The following is a 16661-nucleotide window of genomic DNA, read 5'->3' as shown; positions in this document are numbered from 1 at the left end:
TCCACCCCAGCCAGACAGGTGAAAAGAGTAACCTATACTGAAGTTTGTGAACGGGTTACCAGAGCATGGGATAAGATAACACCAAGAACTATCCACAGTGGATTCAGAAAAGTAGTGTAAAAAGATGATGGTGATTCCACCACTGATGACGAAAGCAGGGACAGTGACGATGTATCATTATCGACTACAGTAGCAGAAGAACGGTTGCAGGCTGTTCTAATGTATTTTAATGAAGAGAGTGAATAATCTGACTTTGAAGGATTCAAAGAGGTTACGGATGATGATGAAGAAGACTAATTGTTATATGTTCTTTTGAATTTAACATATTGTCCATCTTTTTAACTTGTTATTTAAGATGTTATATGTTTATTTTAAATTAAAGCAGTTTAAAAACAAAACAATTTACTTTAGAAGCAGAGGCTGGTCAATTAAGTTCACTTTTTTATTCAACATGTAAGAATATTCCCGTATAGCACGCACACACATATATAACGTGGGGGGTGCTGGTTTGTAAATATGCATTATATGCATAAAAATGCAGGGTAATGGTGAAGGAAATAAAAATGGTTTGTGGATAACTGTAAATATTAATCATTGCCAAAGCATTGCGTTTGATCTGACATATGCTCAGGCAGTGATTAAGTGAATCTGCATTAGAATTTTAGGTTACTGATGCAGAGGAGTGTTGGATCAAAACTTATATTCTAGCAACTAAATAAACCTGGCAACCGCTGCAACCGTGCCTGCCTGTCCCGCATCGGACTTGTCAGTCACCAACGAGCCTGCAGCAGACATGGACATACCCCTCCATAAATCTTCGTCCGCGAAGCCAAGCCAAAGAAAGATGATGTTGGTCCTCTTCTTCTGGGTTGGTTATCTGTTGTGTTTCTAGTTTCCTTTTTCACTCTCACCCCTCCCGTTCCAGTTGTTTTCTTTATCTTCCAGCTGGGAACCCTGCTGTCGGGCCTCTCTCAGCTGTTCGTGCTGTGGACTGAAGCTAGCTTCAGGAATAATAATCATGAAATTGCAGGATCATCCTAAAGACCTATCAGTTCCATGAATGTCCTTCACAGTCCTTCTCATGAACATCTTTCCCATCCACCACAGTCAGGCTTTTCTACGACCAACGTAGTTGATTCTTAACTGACTCTCAGCTGAGCAATTTAATTCAACTATGAACCCTCTGGTTAAGACCATGCCTCACAATTAAGGTCTGCAATATTTTCAAAACTAAGATTCATATAACAGTTTCACTGATGTAAAGTTAAGCATGCATTGAATGCCAAATTACATTCCTACAAAGAGGGAATAGCAGCAATTAAGGATTGACATCAAATGCTGACATTTCCAGTCACCGCTGCAATCTATTAAAAATTAATAGAAAAAAAACACAACTCAATATTGAGCCTGGAATGCTGTAAAGTTCTAATCAATGCCTCATTTTGTATAAAGAGGACAATAAGAGAAAATTTTACCTTAAATTATGTCGAGCAAAATCATCACAAGGTATGGACAATGAACACATTGCTAATTTTTAATATGATAATTGGGACAAACCATCATATTAGCAATTCTACTGTTATTGGATCTCTTAAATATCACACTACAATGCAACTATTTAAAATAAATGTATAAATACTTTGAAAGGCACAAATAATATAACTGCAAAGAATCTTCAAATTAAATAAGCCACATTAGCTGGAGACTGAGAATAGAACAACATGCTTTTAAACCACATAATTTTATTGCTATCTTGCAAAGTGAGTTACAGTAAATATTCTGATGAGGTTTCCCAGAAATGGTTTTAAAAGTAGCAATATACAACTCTTTTAGAATAGAAGGAAAACTAGCTTAATTGCTCTAAAGTTATGAAATCCAAAGAAATTGGAGTTACAATTATTTTAAATTTGTTTCTATTTCATCCTGATGACAATATCTTTGTATAACGTTACGAGCATTGTATTTGGAACCATTTTGACGAGACAAGAGGAACATTGCAAGGTACTTGCTGAATCAAAGCAAAGCTTTTATCATAAATTGCATTGGAAGTTGTGGAGGAGAAAGATTGTTAGCATACTTTACACGTGAATGTTTGAAACATATTTCAGAAGAAAGTCATTCGAATGATGGAGAGAGGAATTTATTAAGAATTTATATCCGATACTGGCAAGATATTTCTACTCTATTAATTTTGGATCACTGAACTGAATAAGAGAACACGACATTGTAGAGTTAGAAATTCTCTCATATATAGCAACATTTTATAATGCGTAATAGAGTTTTGATTAAAAAAAACTGCAACTCTGAACACAGAGGTATTGCAATGATATCAGCTGGCATGCAATGTGCATCTAATAATCATGAAACTATAGTGCAAATAGGTACTCAGTTAATGGTTTAAAGATTGTAAACAAGACCAGGCTTAAACAAACATGCATATATTAAAAGGTAACAGAGGATTCATGGTGAGTTGGTATCTGGGATACAAAATTGACTTGGTCAAAGAAAACAAGGTAATGATCTTAATATGTATAATTTCTTTAATATTTTTTCTTTTTTCTTTCTTTATGGCTCTCCTTAGGAGAGTTGGCTGAAGGGGGGTGGGTTCTTTTCTTTTCTCTTTTTTTATATATAAAAAATAACATTCCTGTTTATGGTTAATTGTTGTATATGTCATATATTATTTGTTTTTTGAAAAATGTTTTTTAAAAAATAGAAAACAGGGTAATGTGGCCATTTTGATACAGCATCGGGTGACAATGAGCCAAAGACAGTGATTTACTTTGACTTTTCATGCAGTATTTTTATTTATTTTTGTAATGTGGTTTTATTATAATGTGACGCTGCTCCAAAAACAACTAATTTCATGACAATAAATTCTGTTTCTGATTCTGAGGGTAAACCTGAAGAAGAGTGAGGCACTTCCCTTCAGTAACAATGCACCATCCTCTTCACAGTCAGATCTGACTACTTGAAAGTGTTGGGGATCTGGTTTGGAGGGGCTGAGAAGTGCAACAGAAATTGGTCAGAGTGGATCACATAAGTCCACCAGAAATTGGGTCTGCAGACCTGGTGCTTCCACTCAATAGCAGAGAAGAACCTAGTCATCAGGTGCAAGGTGCTCTCACTGCTGAATGTGGCGCAGGTATGACCCCTACCCCACACCTCCACACTGGCAGTGACCAGACCAGTCTTCCAGTCCATATCGGGATCCAAGATGGAAAGGGTCACCATGTACAAATCAACAGGGCATACCTGAAGTGGCCTTCATTGTGATGACCACCTTCATGTGTGGCTGCATCAGGCTGTGCATAGATTCAAAGTATGACGGCACTAAGTGCATTATGTTCTGAGAATCTACCTGTACCAGGTGCTGTATAGGATGGGCCTGGCCCCATTGCCATGCAATGTCCCAGCCAGCTGGACTTTGCCAACCACCCATACTTTACGGAAATGACTTTCCAGACCAACACCCTTTACCAGATGTCAGTACTGAACATCCTGCAGAAAATGAGAGATGAAAACTCAATGGACATGGTGGGGTGGTTCCTTGAGAAGACCATCAAGGTCATCTTGCAAAATGCCTCCACCAGTGCTCACAAACAAGCAGCAGGACTTGGCCTGGATGGCAGTGAGATCCTTCCTGTACAACAAGAACATCACTCACAATGCACGTTATACCTGAGATAACTGCGGTGGAGTGGAGACAGACACTCACCTCTTTGTAGAATGCAAATTCACTAATTGTGTGTAGAGAAGGATGCATCACAGTTCATCCCTAGCAGCAGTGTTATAGAAGACTCTAATTTACTGGCTGTTCCTGGGGAAAGCACAGAGTAAAATCACCCAGAACTGCTATAAGATCATCAAAATGATGAAAGATGCTCTTTGGCCCGCTTGAAACCTGTTGGTCTTTCACCATATGGAAATCAAAGTATTGAGTATAGGAGTTATGTTAACGTTGTATTAAATATTGGTGAAGCCAAATTTGGAGTACTGTGTGCAGTTTTGGTCACTTATCTACAGGAAAGATATCAATAAGTTAGAAAAAGTTCAGAGATTTACTAGGATGTTGGCTGGACTTCAGGAACTGAGTTACAGGGATAGGTTAATCAGGTTAGGACTTTATTCCCTGGAGTGTAGATAAATGAGGGGAGATTTGATAGAGGTATTTAAAATTATGATGGTGAATCGACAGAGTAAATGTAGATAGGCATTTTCCATTGAGGGGAGGTGAGATACAAACCAGAGAACATGGTTTAAGAGTGAAAGGGGAAATATGAGGGGGAACTTCTTCACACAGTGTTATGGAAAAATCTCAGACACAGAGGAATGATGCTAACAGAAAGCCTTTATTTTAAAATGTGATACCACGAAGAGAGTCTGTCTCCTAAAAGCTCTGCATCTCTGCTTGAGTAAAAAGGCCATCTTATATTGGGCCTCTCCCTTGAAACCGGCTAAGGAGCGGGTGGAAAAATGGGAACTTACCTTTCAGACAGCAGTCCTAAAAGGCTGTTTCAGCTTCCCATTTATATCCAGAGGCGCCTTGTCACGCCGTCCGGATCCAACGGAGGTGGGGCGACTGGTACCGTAGCACCACCTGTCATAAATACACGGCAGAGCAATGGCCGTCTTCTCTACCCATCATCCGCCACAAAGCTGAAACTGCTCTATGGTTCCCAGAACAGTTCCAGCTACGTGGGGAATTATGGGTAGGGAAGACGGCCATTGCTCTGCCATGTTTTGAGCCGCAGAGAACGGTGTCCCAGCCCGCTCTGGCCCCCACTGCCCCGCCAGTTCCCGCTATCCTGACCGCTCCAGTGGACCATGCTACCCTGATGGTCCCCACTGACAGCTCCTGCTGTCCCGCTGACCCATGCTGACAACCCCCGCTGCCCCAGCACCATCAGCCCATCCTAAACAGCCGCTTAGCCGGTACCGCACGGATGGCAGTCTCTTCAATCTGAGGCACCTGCAAGCTCACACCAAGACACAAGAGCAACTTGTCCGTGAACTACTCTTTGCAGATGATGCCGCTTTAGTTGCCCATTCAGAGCCAGCTCTTCAGCGCTTGACGTCCTGTTTTCCGGAAACTGCCAAAATGTTTGTCCTGGAAGTCAGCCTGAAGAAAATTGAGGTCCTCCATCAGCCAGCTCCCAACCATGACTACCAACCCCCCCACATCTCCATTGGGCACACAAAACTCAAAACGGTCAACCAGTTTACCTATCTCGGCTGCACCATTTCATTGGATGCAAGGATCGACAACGAGATAGACAACAGACTCGCCAAGGCAAATAGCACCTTTGGAAGACTACGCAAAAGAGCCTGGAAAAACAACCAACTGAAAAACCTCACAAAGATTAGCGTATACAGAGCCGTTGTCATACCCACACTCCTGTTCGGCTCCGAATCATGGGTCCTCTACCAGCATCACCTACAGCTCCTAGAACGCTTCCACCAGCGTATTCTCCGCTCCATCCTCAACATTCATTGGAGCGACTTCATCACCAACATCGAAGTACTCGAGATGGCAGAGGCCGACAGCATAGAATCCACGCTGCTGAAGATCCAACTGCGCTGGGTAGGTCACGTCTCCAGAATGGAGGACCATCGCCTTCCCAAGATCGTGTTATATGGCGAGCTTTCCACTGGCCACCATGACAGAGGTGCACCAAAGAAGAGGTACAAGGACTGCCTAAAGAAATCTCTTGGTGCCTGCCACATTGACCACCGCCAGTGGGCTGATATCGCCTCAAACCATGCATCTTGGCGCCTCACAGTTCGGCGGGCAGCAACCTCCTTTGAAGAAGACCGCAGAGCCCACCTCACTGACAAAAGACAAAGGAGGAAAAACCCAACACCCAACCCCAACCTACCAATTTTCCCTTGCAACCGCTGCAGCCGTGTCTGCCTGTCCCGCATCGGACTTGTCAGCCAAAATCAAGCCTGCAGCTGACGTGGACATTTACCCCTCTCGACTAGTGCCAACTCCTACTGTTTTGATCCATGACTATTCTTCCACAGTGCCGATGTCTCTTTCCACCCACTCTGAAAGACCAACAAAAGGAGGTGATTTCCTTTGGATGCTCCAATGATAAATATATTTCTTATTTCAGTAGCATACAACTCACTGGGCCTCATGTACACCAAATTTCCAATGGAGGGCTCTCACAAACAAAGAACATTGACCAATTTCTAGGCAACAATGTTTGACACTGATTTAAGTCTAAATTGCAGAATAGTGAGAGTTTTGATCCAATTCCATTAACTACTTTTTTATTCTTCATTATAGTTCAATATTTTACCTCATTTGTAGGTTCATTATTATAGCTTAAATGGAGATAAAGAGCAGAGTTCAGGCTCCTTTATTCTTCAGCTACATTGGCCAATTGACAAGTAATGGAGATATCTAATTGATTAATTTGAATAGCAGTCTTTATATGTATTTTGTATCCTTTTATATTCTCTACTCTCCCAGTATGATTTCATCTCTTTCATGTGTTCCTTTTTCATGGATATACCTGTTTTTTTTTCATTGTTTTGCCTTGATGCCAGTAATAGTCAGCAGGGGTAGAGCAGCAAACTGAGAGAGATGTTGCTCATTGTAGTTCTGATATCAGCAGGCTCTTTTGATTCCTTCTCAGTATTTGACCATCTTCTGTTCTGACAGTGTAGATCTTAGATTTACTTCCTCCTTTACAGTAGCTCTTTTATCCCAAGTGTTAGAATCTGAGTCTCACTGTATCATCTTGTGCCAGCTTCTTGCTGACTTGTCATAGTTTGCTTTTTGTCTCCATTGCAGACACTTTTATTTCTATTTGACATCTTCAACATCTCTGTTCTTGTTTGGATCTGCAGAGTAGGGAAGTGTAGTGTGTAGTCAGAAGCTCAGCAGGTGACATGCCATGTACAAGTGGTGCAGCTCTGTAACTCAATAGAGCTGGGTAAGGATCTGATCCACTCTCTTGTGCTTTCTTGAGGAACTGTATAACTATATGAACTAATTTCTCTGCTTTGTCATTTGACTATGGATGCAGAGGACTGAAGTCATATGTTGAAAATCACACACCTCTGCAAAGATCTGGAATTCTCTACACCTGTAGCATGATCCATTGTCACTGTAGATAATTTGAGGAACTCCATGTTTTGCAAAGATTGATTTCATATATTTGATCATACAAGCAGTGCAATCTCCGGATAATTCAATAGATAATCAATAACCAGCAAGTAATTTGTTCCATCCATGTGGAACAGATCAGTCCCAACCTTCAGCTATGTTTCTGCTGGTGTCAGTTATTATCATGGGTTCCTTTGTCTGCTTTGCGTGATGTTTCAAACAGGTCTCCCAGCTGGAAACCATCCTGTCAATGTCAGCATTTATCCCTGGCCAATAAACAGCAGTTCTGGCCCTCCTCTTGCATTTTTCCATTCCAAGGTGCCCCTCATGCTCCCTTTTCAACATCTCTTGTCACAGTGATTGAGGAATGATAAATCTGTGCTGTCTATGTAGAACCCCATTGACAACACTCAGTTCAGCTCTGATGTTGTTGTATGGCTGACATTCACCCCTAGGCCATTCTTCATTCAGATTCTTCATGTCCTTTTCTGTTTCAGCTGCAAGTTGTTTGGATTTTCATGTCAGATACGGGAAGAGATTCAGCAATCAGGTTCATGTGGAGATTCACATCTGTCTTTGCGGAACTCTCATTGTGTGCTTCACACTGCGTCATTGTCTTGGATAACGTATCATCTAATACAATAAGTTTCTCTGGTGTGTACACCATTTCAAAGTCATAACGTAGCTCCGTCATCAGTCTTGGGATTCACGGTGACATCTCACTGAGATTTCTTTTTGATTATCGCTATTAATGGCTTGTGGTCTGTCTCTGCCATGAACATTGGTAGACCATACACATAACTGTGGAATTCCGAGTCCAAAGACCAGAACTAGACACTCTTTCTCGATCTGAGCATATCGACATTCAGATGTTGTCATAGTCCTTGATGCTTATGCCACTGGCCTCCAATCTTCTTCCACAGCCTGAAGTAGTACGGCACCTATTCCATCTTGAAGCATCTGTAGATATTTTTGTCCTTCTGAATGTATCAAAGAACGTCAAAAGCACAGGTTCTGTAGTTAGAATGGTCTTCAGTTGTCCGCATTCTTCCTCACTTGAATTCACATTTGTCCTGTAACAACTTGCTTGAGTACATTGTTTTGGAAGACAGGTTGGGTATGAATTTACCAATGAAATTGATTATTCCCAGCTCTCTCAATTTGCCTTTTTTTGTCTGGCTTCACACCTGCCTCTGACTGTTTATCTCCCAGAAAGGTGATTTCTTTCACATCAAGCTGACATTTTGCTCTGCTTATCTTTAATCCATGCTTGTGGATGTGTTGTAGCACTTGATGAGCCTCTTGTTGTTCTCATGTGGATCCCCATAGGATCATGGGGATCCATGTACATGCGTACCCCATTTATTATGTGCTCCATTGCCCTGTGGAACACTTCTGGAGCTAAGGAAATTCCAAAATGCATCCTCAGACAAGAGTACTGGAAAACAGTATATTAAATATACTGTATTTTGTGCTGTCTTCATCTAATTTTATTTGCCAGAAGCCATTGGGATGCATCTAATTTAGTGAAAAACTTTGCCCCGGCCATCTCACTTGTAATTTCATCCCTAGTTGAAATCCCTCTTTATATTGGCATTCAGGTCTTTTGGGTCTGTGCACACACGAAGGTCACTGTTTTTTTTGTCACACACCATTAAATTCACCCATTCTGTGGGCTCCTCCACTTTCTTTATGTCCCCTAGTGATGTCATTTGGTCGAGTTCCTGCTTGAGCTTTTCTTTCAGTGGCGCTGGAACCCTCCTCGGGGCATGCACTACTGGCTATACATCATCTTTGAACTGGTTCTTATGGGTGAATGGTAGAACTCAAAACCCTTTGAATATGTTGGGAAATTGATCCAGTATTTCCTCTACACTGATCTGTGCATTGTTGCTGTTAATGCTGTACACCCTCCTGACTAGGCTTAAAGTTTTCACATGCTTTATCACCAAGCAGTGATTCATGTCCATCTGGAACTACTGTGAACCTGAGGTGGTGCTCTTTATCTTTAACTTTCACCTTGTATTTACATGTACCTTTCGTGTCGATGCTCTGTTCATTGTAGGCTTTGAGCTGTTCAGGATTTGTATGGATATATGGCTTTATCTTCATTGCCCTGATGTTGTGCTCACAGATCAAATTTATCTTTGCCCCTGTGTCCAGCTTGAAAGGAATATTTATTCAATTTCTATGCAATGACACAAAACACTTATCCTGCTTGACTCTGTTCATGCTTGGCTTTTCAGTGTCTGTTGGTTTATAGTCTTCCTGCACTACCAAACCAATGAAGAGTGCATCACTGAGAGCCGTTCCTTCTATAGTGTGTATAGTGTGCACACTTTCATTTCTGTTTTGTTTCCCTATGGAAAAATATTGTTTTGCATAATGATTCTGCCCTTTGCACTTATTACAGACTTTTCCGTAGGCTGGGCATTGATTTGGTGCACGTTGAGTGCCACATTGTTTACAATTCAATGTCTCTCGACCTTTTTGTTGTTTTCTGTTTAGGTGTGTGTTCAGATACTGTGGCTCGACTATGCCTTCATTTTCACCGGCTTTTGCATGATCACCAAACTTTCTCGTGTGCTATTTCACTGGCATGGCGTAACTTCACAGCTCCAGCTGAGGTAAGTTCTGTCTCTCGCAGCAACCTCTCTCTCACTTTCTTATCAATAATCGTGAACACAATTTGATCATGGATCATTGAATCTTGCAGCCGTCCAAAATTGCATGTTCTTGCTTTTAATTTCAAGTCCATTAAAAAAGTATCAAAGCTTTCTCACTGCAGCTGCATGCATGAGTGAAACATGTACCTCTCAAACATTTCATTTGTTTTGGTGAACAGTGTTCATCAAACATCTCAATAACCTTGTTGAACTTAGCCTGGTCAACCTTGTTGAAGATCTCTTGCGCTTGAAGTCCCACAACGGAAAGTACCAGTGCAATCTTTCGTGCGTCAGGTTTACAATCAAGTCCATGGATTTCATGTACAGCATAAAGCATTGTTTGAACAACCTCCACATGGTCAACATTTCCAGTTCAATTTACAGCATCAGGAATCTTTGCACTCTCCATATTTTCTGCTGTTATGGAGTGATTCTCACTCTCCACACTCCTATTATTTCTTCCACTCCTGGTGCTATGTGATGTTTATTTTATTGTAATAAAGAAACTTGGGTTTTTTTAATAATAATAATAATACGTTATTACCTACCTAGTACTCACAACTTATGGAGGCATCCACTTTGAATCTACCCCTAGTTGAAACAACTTATCTCTGACTCCCTCTTGGTGGTCAGGATTATCACTCACACTCTATAATTACAGTATGGATGTGCCAATACACAAGACAGGAAAAGTCTACAGCAGTGGTTCTCAACATTTTTCTTTCCACTGACATACCACTTTAAATAATCCCTATGCCATCGGTGCTCTGTGATTAGTAAGGGATTGTTTAAGGTGGTATGTGAGTAGGAAGGGAAAGTTGACAATCACTGCTCTAGACCCAACTGTTACAGAAGTATTTTGCTTGAGAAAAATTGTCATTGGCCCATTTCTTTTGGAGTTATGAAACTGTGCACATAACGAGTCAATTAGGTACGATTAAAACAGTGGTTTTCAAACTTTTTCTCCCCCCCCCCCACCCCCCAACATACCACCTTAAGCAATCCCTTACTAATCACAGAGCACCTATGGCATAGGGAATACTTTAAAGCTGTATGTGAGTGGAAAAAAAAGGTTGAGAACCACTGGACTACAGACTTATGAACTCCGCCACTGCCATCATGGGCATCAGGCTTCACTCCTTCAAGGACATCTACAAGAGGTGATGTCTAAAGAAAGCAGCCTTTATCTTCAAGGGCCCTCTCCATCCAGGCCATACCCCCTTCAAACTGCTACCATCACAGAGAAGGTAGAAGAGCCTGAAGAATACCCAGTGGCACAAAAGCAACTTCTTACCCTTTGCCATCAGATTTCTGAGTGGACAATGAACCACAGACACTACCTCACTTTCTCTTTTATTTTGGACTAATTTATTTATTTTTCTGTGTAATTTATGGCAGTATTTGCAGTGTGATGCTGCAGCAAATCAATGGATTTCTTAAAATGATCATGACGATAAATTCTGCTTGTGGTTCTGAATTCTTTTCCGGAAACTATGTGTCTTAGGTCCAATTACCCCTCCAGACGAAACTCAGCATCCATGCTTTCAATCCTCCAGAATCTTTTCATCCATCCAAATTCCAATAATAGACGGAACCTGTTCAACCTCTCTTTGGACATCCACTCACCTCAAGAACCAAATGAAATTCCTTAGCACCCTCCAATCCCGGTATATCCTTCCTTAAATACAGAGTACAAAATTATTTTCTTTCTTTCTTTGGCTTGGCTTCGCGGACGAAGATTTATGGAGGGGGTAAAAAAGTCCACGTCAGCTGCAGGCTCGTTTGTGGCTGACCAGTCCGATGCGGGACAGGCAGACACGATTGCAGCGGTTGCAAGGGAAAATTGGTTGGTTGGGGTTGGGTGTTGGGTTTTTCCTCCTTTGCCTTTTGTCAGTGAGGTGGGCTCTGCGGTCTTCTTCAAAGGAGGCTGCTGCCCGCCAAACTGTGAGGCGCCAAGATGCACGGTTTGAGGCGTTATCAGCCCACTGGCGGTGGTCAATGTGGCAGGCACCAAGAGATTTCTTTAGGCAGTCCTTGTACCTTTTCTTTGGTGCACCTCTGTCACGGTGGCCAGTGGAGAGCTCGCCATATAATACGATCTTGGGAATTATACCACTCTGTAAAATGGCATTGAAATCCTTTTATTCTCCATACCACTTTCAATAAACCGCCATCCATTAGCCTTCCTAATTATATCCTTTACTGCATACTAAATATTTATGCTTCATGCGCAACATTTAATTTTTTTTTACTGTACTTCAGTAATAAATTTGTTTTTTCATCCTTCATTCCAAAGTGGATGACCTCAGATTTTCTTGCATTACACTTAATTTGTCAACTTCTTGCGCACTCATTTCACCTGTCCAGATCCTTTTGCAGGTTCTTATTTTCTTGCTAATCCACGCATTTTTTGTATCATCAACAATTTTGTCTGAAGCACCTTCAGCTCCATCATATGTCGTTAATATAGCTAGTCAATAGTTGGGGCTCCATACCCCTCCATAAATCTTCGTCCGCAAAGCCAAGCCAAAAGTCGGGGCTCCAGTACTGATCTAATTAGTACCCCACTAGCTACTGATTGCCAATTCAAAAATGACCATTTATCCTGACTTGCTTTCTGTAACTTGGCCAGACCACACTCCATGCCAACTTATTACCCACAATCTTATGTGTTTTTACCTTCCTCCTAAAAATCCAAATACAGTACATATACAGAATCTACTCTGCTGTGTCTTTTGAGAACCTCCAGCAAATTGCCAAACAAATTTCCTTTCATGAAATTCTATTGACACTGCTTGATTCTCTCATGGTTTACTAAATGTCTTCAACAAGTTCCTGAGAAAGATGAACTCCAGCATTTTCCTAATGACAGATTTTAGGCTAGCTGGTCCACAGTTTCTGCTGGAGGTATTCAGCAGGCCAAGCAGCATCAGTGGAAGAGAAATGGTCAACATTTTGGACAACAGCCCTTCATCAACACTGGGAATGAAGAGTAGAGAAGCCATGGCAAAGTGGAAGGGATAGGAGATTAGGACAGGGTTCAGGTGGTATTAGTGAACCAAGGATAGGTGAAGTATATCCTTCCTCAAATACAGAGTACAAAATTATACCCAGTACTCCAGGTACAGTCTTATCATGGCATTGAAATCCTTTTATTCTCCATACCACTTTATTTTCATTTATGTTTCATGCATAAGGAAAGAGGCAGAAGATTGGCAAATGGCAGATAAAAGGAGAAACAGGCCAGGAAAATAAAGAGGTCAGCTGGAGGAAGAAGGTGAGTCATACAGGGTGATTAGAAGACAAAAGCTGCTGGTGTTGGAATTTAATTAGAAGGGAAGGGGTCAATGGTGTTACAAGGAGAGACCAGATGGAACTAAAGGGTGTGGTGGGGAGGGGGAGGGAGATTAAACCAATTGGGGGGGGAGGAGGAATAAAAATGGGGTGAGGAATGTGGGGGAATGACACTGGATAGGGTTTGGTGTGAAAGAAAAAAGGGGGGAAATGAAGAATGTGAAAGGACTAAGGAGGTTGGCCCCATCCAACCTCTGTCCTGTGACCTCTAGGTGTACTCTCCAACCACTGAGACCACCTTCCCTATATCTAATTTGTCTAGTCCTTAGAATATTATGTGTTTATGAGATCCCCTCTTCAGTATTCTAGTGAAGCCTATTTGACCAAATCTCTACCAAAACACGAGTCTTTCAACCCCAGGAACAAGTTTACTAAACTTTTGCACCCCTCCATGACATGAACATTCTTCCTCTGATAAGAAAACAAAAACTGCACATAAAAGTTCAGATATGACCTCACCAAGGCATTGAAGAGCTGCAGGAAGGTACCCTTGCTACTGAATTCAAATTATATTGGAAAATAAAGGTAATTTACCTTCTTAACTGATTTTAATAATAATAGCTCCTATCCCTTCCACTTTGCCATGGCTTCTCTACTCTTCATTCCCAGTGTTGACGTTAATAGCTAATGTAGGAGGACAGGTCTTGTTGCCTTTCTCAAAGCTATCAGCATTGAGATCATTTGTCTTTCTGTTTTTAGAAGTAATTAAGTTGACATTTATCCACATTGAATTATATCAGCGATGCATTTGCCCATCACCCAACTTGTCTCAATCACATTGTAGTCTCTTTGTATCCCCCTCGCAGCTCACATTCCCCACAACTTTCTGTCACCTGAATCCTTGGAGACGTAACATTTTTCTTCCTCATCTATAGAGTATATTACGAATAACTGGGTCTCAGGCATTGATTCCTGCAGCACCCCATGGGTCAAAGAACAATCTATTCCTGCTTTAATATTGCACGTCAACTCTTATATGGGTCTTCATCAAAAGTCTTCTGAAAGTTCAAATCCGCCGGTTCTCTCTGATCTTGTCTGACGGTTACATCCTAAAGCAGATGCTGTAAGCATGATTTCCCTTTCATAAAGATTATGCTGAATTCCAAGCCAAATAAATAATATAGAACACTACAGCATAGTACAGGCCCTTCAGCCCTCAATGTTGTACCGACCCATATATTCCTTAAAAAAAGTACTAAACCCACCCTACCCAGTAATCCTCTATTTTTCTTTCATCCATGTGCCTATCTAAGAGTCTATTAAATGCCCCTAATGTTTCAGCCTCCACCACCATCCCTGTTAAGGCATTCCAGGCACCCATAACTCTGTTCAAAAAAACTTACCCCTGATATCTCCCCTAAACTTCCCTCCCTTAGCTTTGTAGATATGACCTCTGGTGTTTGCTATTCCTGCCCAGGGAAACAGGATCTGGCTGTCTACCTTATCTATGCCTCTAATAATCTTGTCTTCTTCTTCTGGCTATCCATCCCATAGGTTGATATTGGTTCCTTTCAATCAGTTTGTGGGATTTGGTATGAGAATACCCCACTCCTCAGAAAGGAGCAGCATGTGCGTGAATGGATTTAGGTGAGTAGGGGTTGCACAAGTCCAGACCCAGCATCTCAAAATCCCCTCCCGGATCCAACAGCGTGGTGAGGTCCAAGACGGCTGGGGGAAGTTTTGTTGCAGTGAAATGCCAGACCAAGCTTTGATGCAAATTATGCTCTTTCGTTACTTTATGCCACATGTTGTTAGATGGCCTTTGACCTTATGAGAGGGTTCATCCGCCCTTTTACAGGTCTTGTTGTTCATAGTGCAGGGTGTCTGGCCACCCTCTGCACCAGGTAAGCCTGGTCGGGAGCCTGTTTAGTCACCGACCACCCATCCATACGACAGGTAGTATTGGATTACATGGAACCAGCGGCATTCAGGTGAGTGACCTGACATGAAATCTGTAGACCTCTATCAAGTCTCCTCTCATCCTTCTACGCACCAAAGAGAAAAGTCAAAACTCTGCTAACCTTGTCTCATAAGACTTGTTTTTCCATCCAGGCAACATCGTGGTAAATCCTATTTTCACCCTCTCCATAACTTCCACATCCTTCCTATAATTTGGTGACCAGAAATGAACACAAAACTCTAAGTATAGTCTTACCAGAGATTTGTAGAGTTGCAACATGACCTCTCCACTCCTGAACTCAATCCCCCTATTAACAAAGCCCAGCGTCCCATAGGCTTTCGTAACTATCCTATCAACCTGTGCAGTGACCTTGAGGGATGTACGGATTTGAACCCCAAGGTCTCTCTGTTCATTCACACTCTTAAGTAACTGACCATTAACCGTGAAATCAGCCTTCTGGTTTATCCTTCCATAATGCATCACCTCCCACTTATCCTGATTGAACTCCATCTGCCACTTTTCTGCCAAAATCTGCATCCTGTCTATATCCTCTTGTAACCTTCGACAGCCTACATCTCAATCTACAAATCCTTCGTGTCATCTGCAAACTTACTCACCCATCTTTCTGCCTCATCATTCAGGATGTGTATAAAAATCACAAAGAGCAGGGGTCCCAGAACAGATCCTTGCAGCACTTCACTAGTCACCGACCTCCAGGCAGAATATTTTCCTTTCACTCTGCATTCTACCTGCAAGCCCATTTTTTCTATCCACAGCCAAGGTTTCACTGATCCCATGCCTCATGACTTTCTGCACGAGTCTCATGTGGGGGACCTTGTCAAATGCTTTGCTAAAATCTATATAGACTACATCTACCACCCTACCCTCATCAATTTTTGTTACCTCTTCAAAAAAAAACCCAATTAGGCTTGTGACACAGGGCCTTCCCTTCAAAAAGACCTACTGTGTATCCTTTTTTAAAATATTCTATTTAAATCAACACATATATGATAATTATAACAGTTAATATAAAATCACAATGTTACAGTGTTTACAAATATATGCTGATTGATAGATAGTAAAGAAAAGAGAAAAAGAAAAAAAAACTACATAAACTAAAAAACCCTTAAAAAACCAACTGTACCCTCCCCCACTTACTAACCTTAATAACTAGAATCAAAATCTAAAATACAGAAGAACATAACTATATATTAATGTGGATGCTTCAGATGATGCTCAAGCATCCAAAAAATAACATTTTTCCAAAGATTATTACTCATTTTCAGAGAAAACCTCACTAGTTTGGAGAATTCAAGGCAAAGAAAATTATAATTTTAATCTCATAATTCCAGCATATGGGCTCCAAACTTGTAAAAATACAGAATATTCACCCTTTAAATTTTATGTAATTTTTTTTTAAAGGAAAACAACTTTGAATCTCTGTTTGCTATCTTCCCAGTGTTAATGAAACATCTGATTTACTTGGAAATACATTTCCTTGTTAATACCAAAACTAACTTAATGAATTTCAAATGAAAATCTGAAAAAGATAATTTATGAGTTTATGTTCTCAAAATTTCCCAACAATAATAATGTGATTCAATAGTAATTCGATTCAATA

General features: G+C 41.1%; 1 long non-coding RNA gene across 1 annotated transcript in view; it reads left to right on the top strand.

The window, feature by feature from the left end:
• Positions 1–2460: 2460 nt before the first annotated feature.
• The window catches only part of LOC138752716 (uncharacterized), a 57778-nt gene continuing 43577 nt past the window's right edge, over positions 2461–16661 (top strand). The window contains exon 1 of the long non-coding RNA XR_011350867.1: positions 2461–2513. This is a non-coding gene — a long non-coding RNA (uncharacterized lncRNA). The remainder of the gene's footprint in view (positions 2514–16661) is intronic.

This window comes from Narcine bancroftii, chromosome 2 (assembly GCF_036971445.1).
Source record: "Narcine bancroftii isolate sNarBan1 chromosome 2, sNarBan1.hap1, whole genome shotgun sequence".
Classification (NCBI taxonomy): Eukaryota; Metazoa; Chordata; class Chondrichthyes; order Torpediniformes; family Narcinidae; genus Narcine; species Narcine bancroftii.
This window is presented reverse-complemented; position numbering and strand designations above follow the sequence as displayed.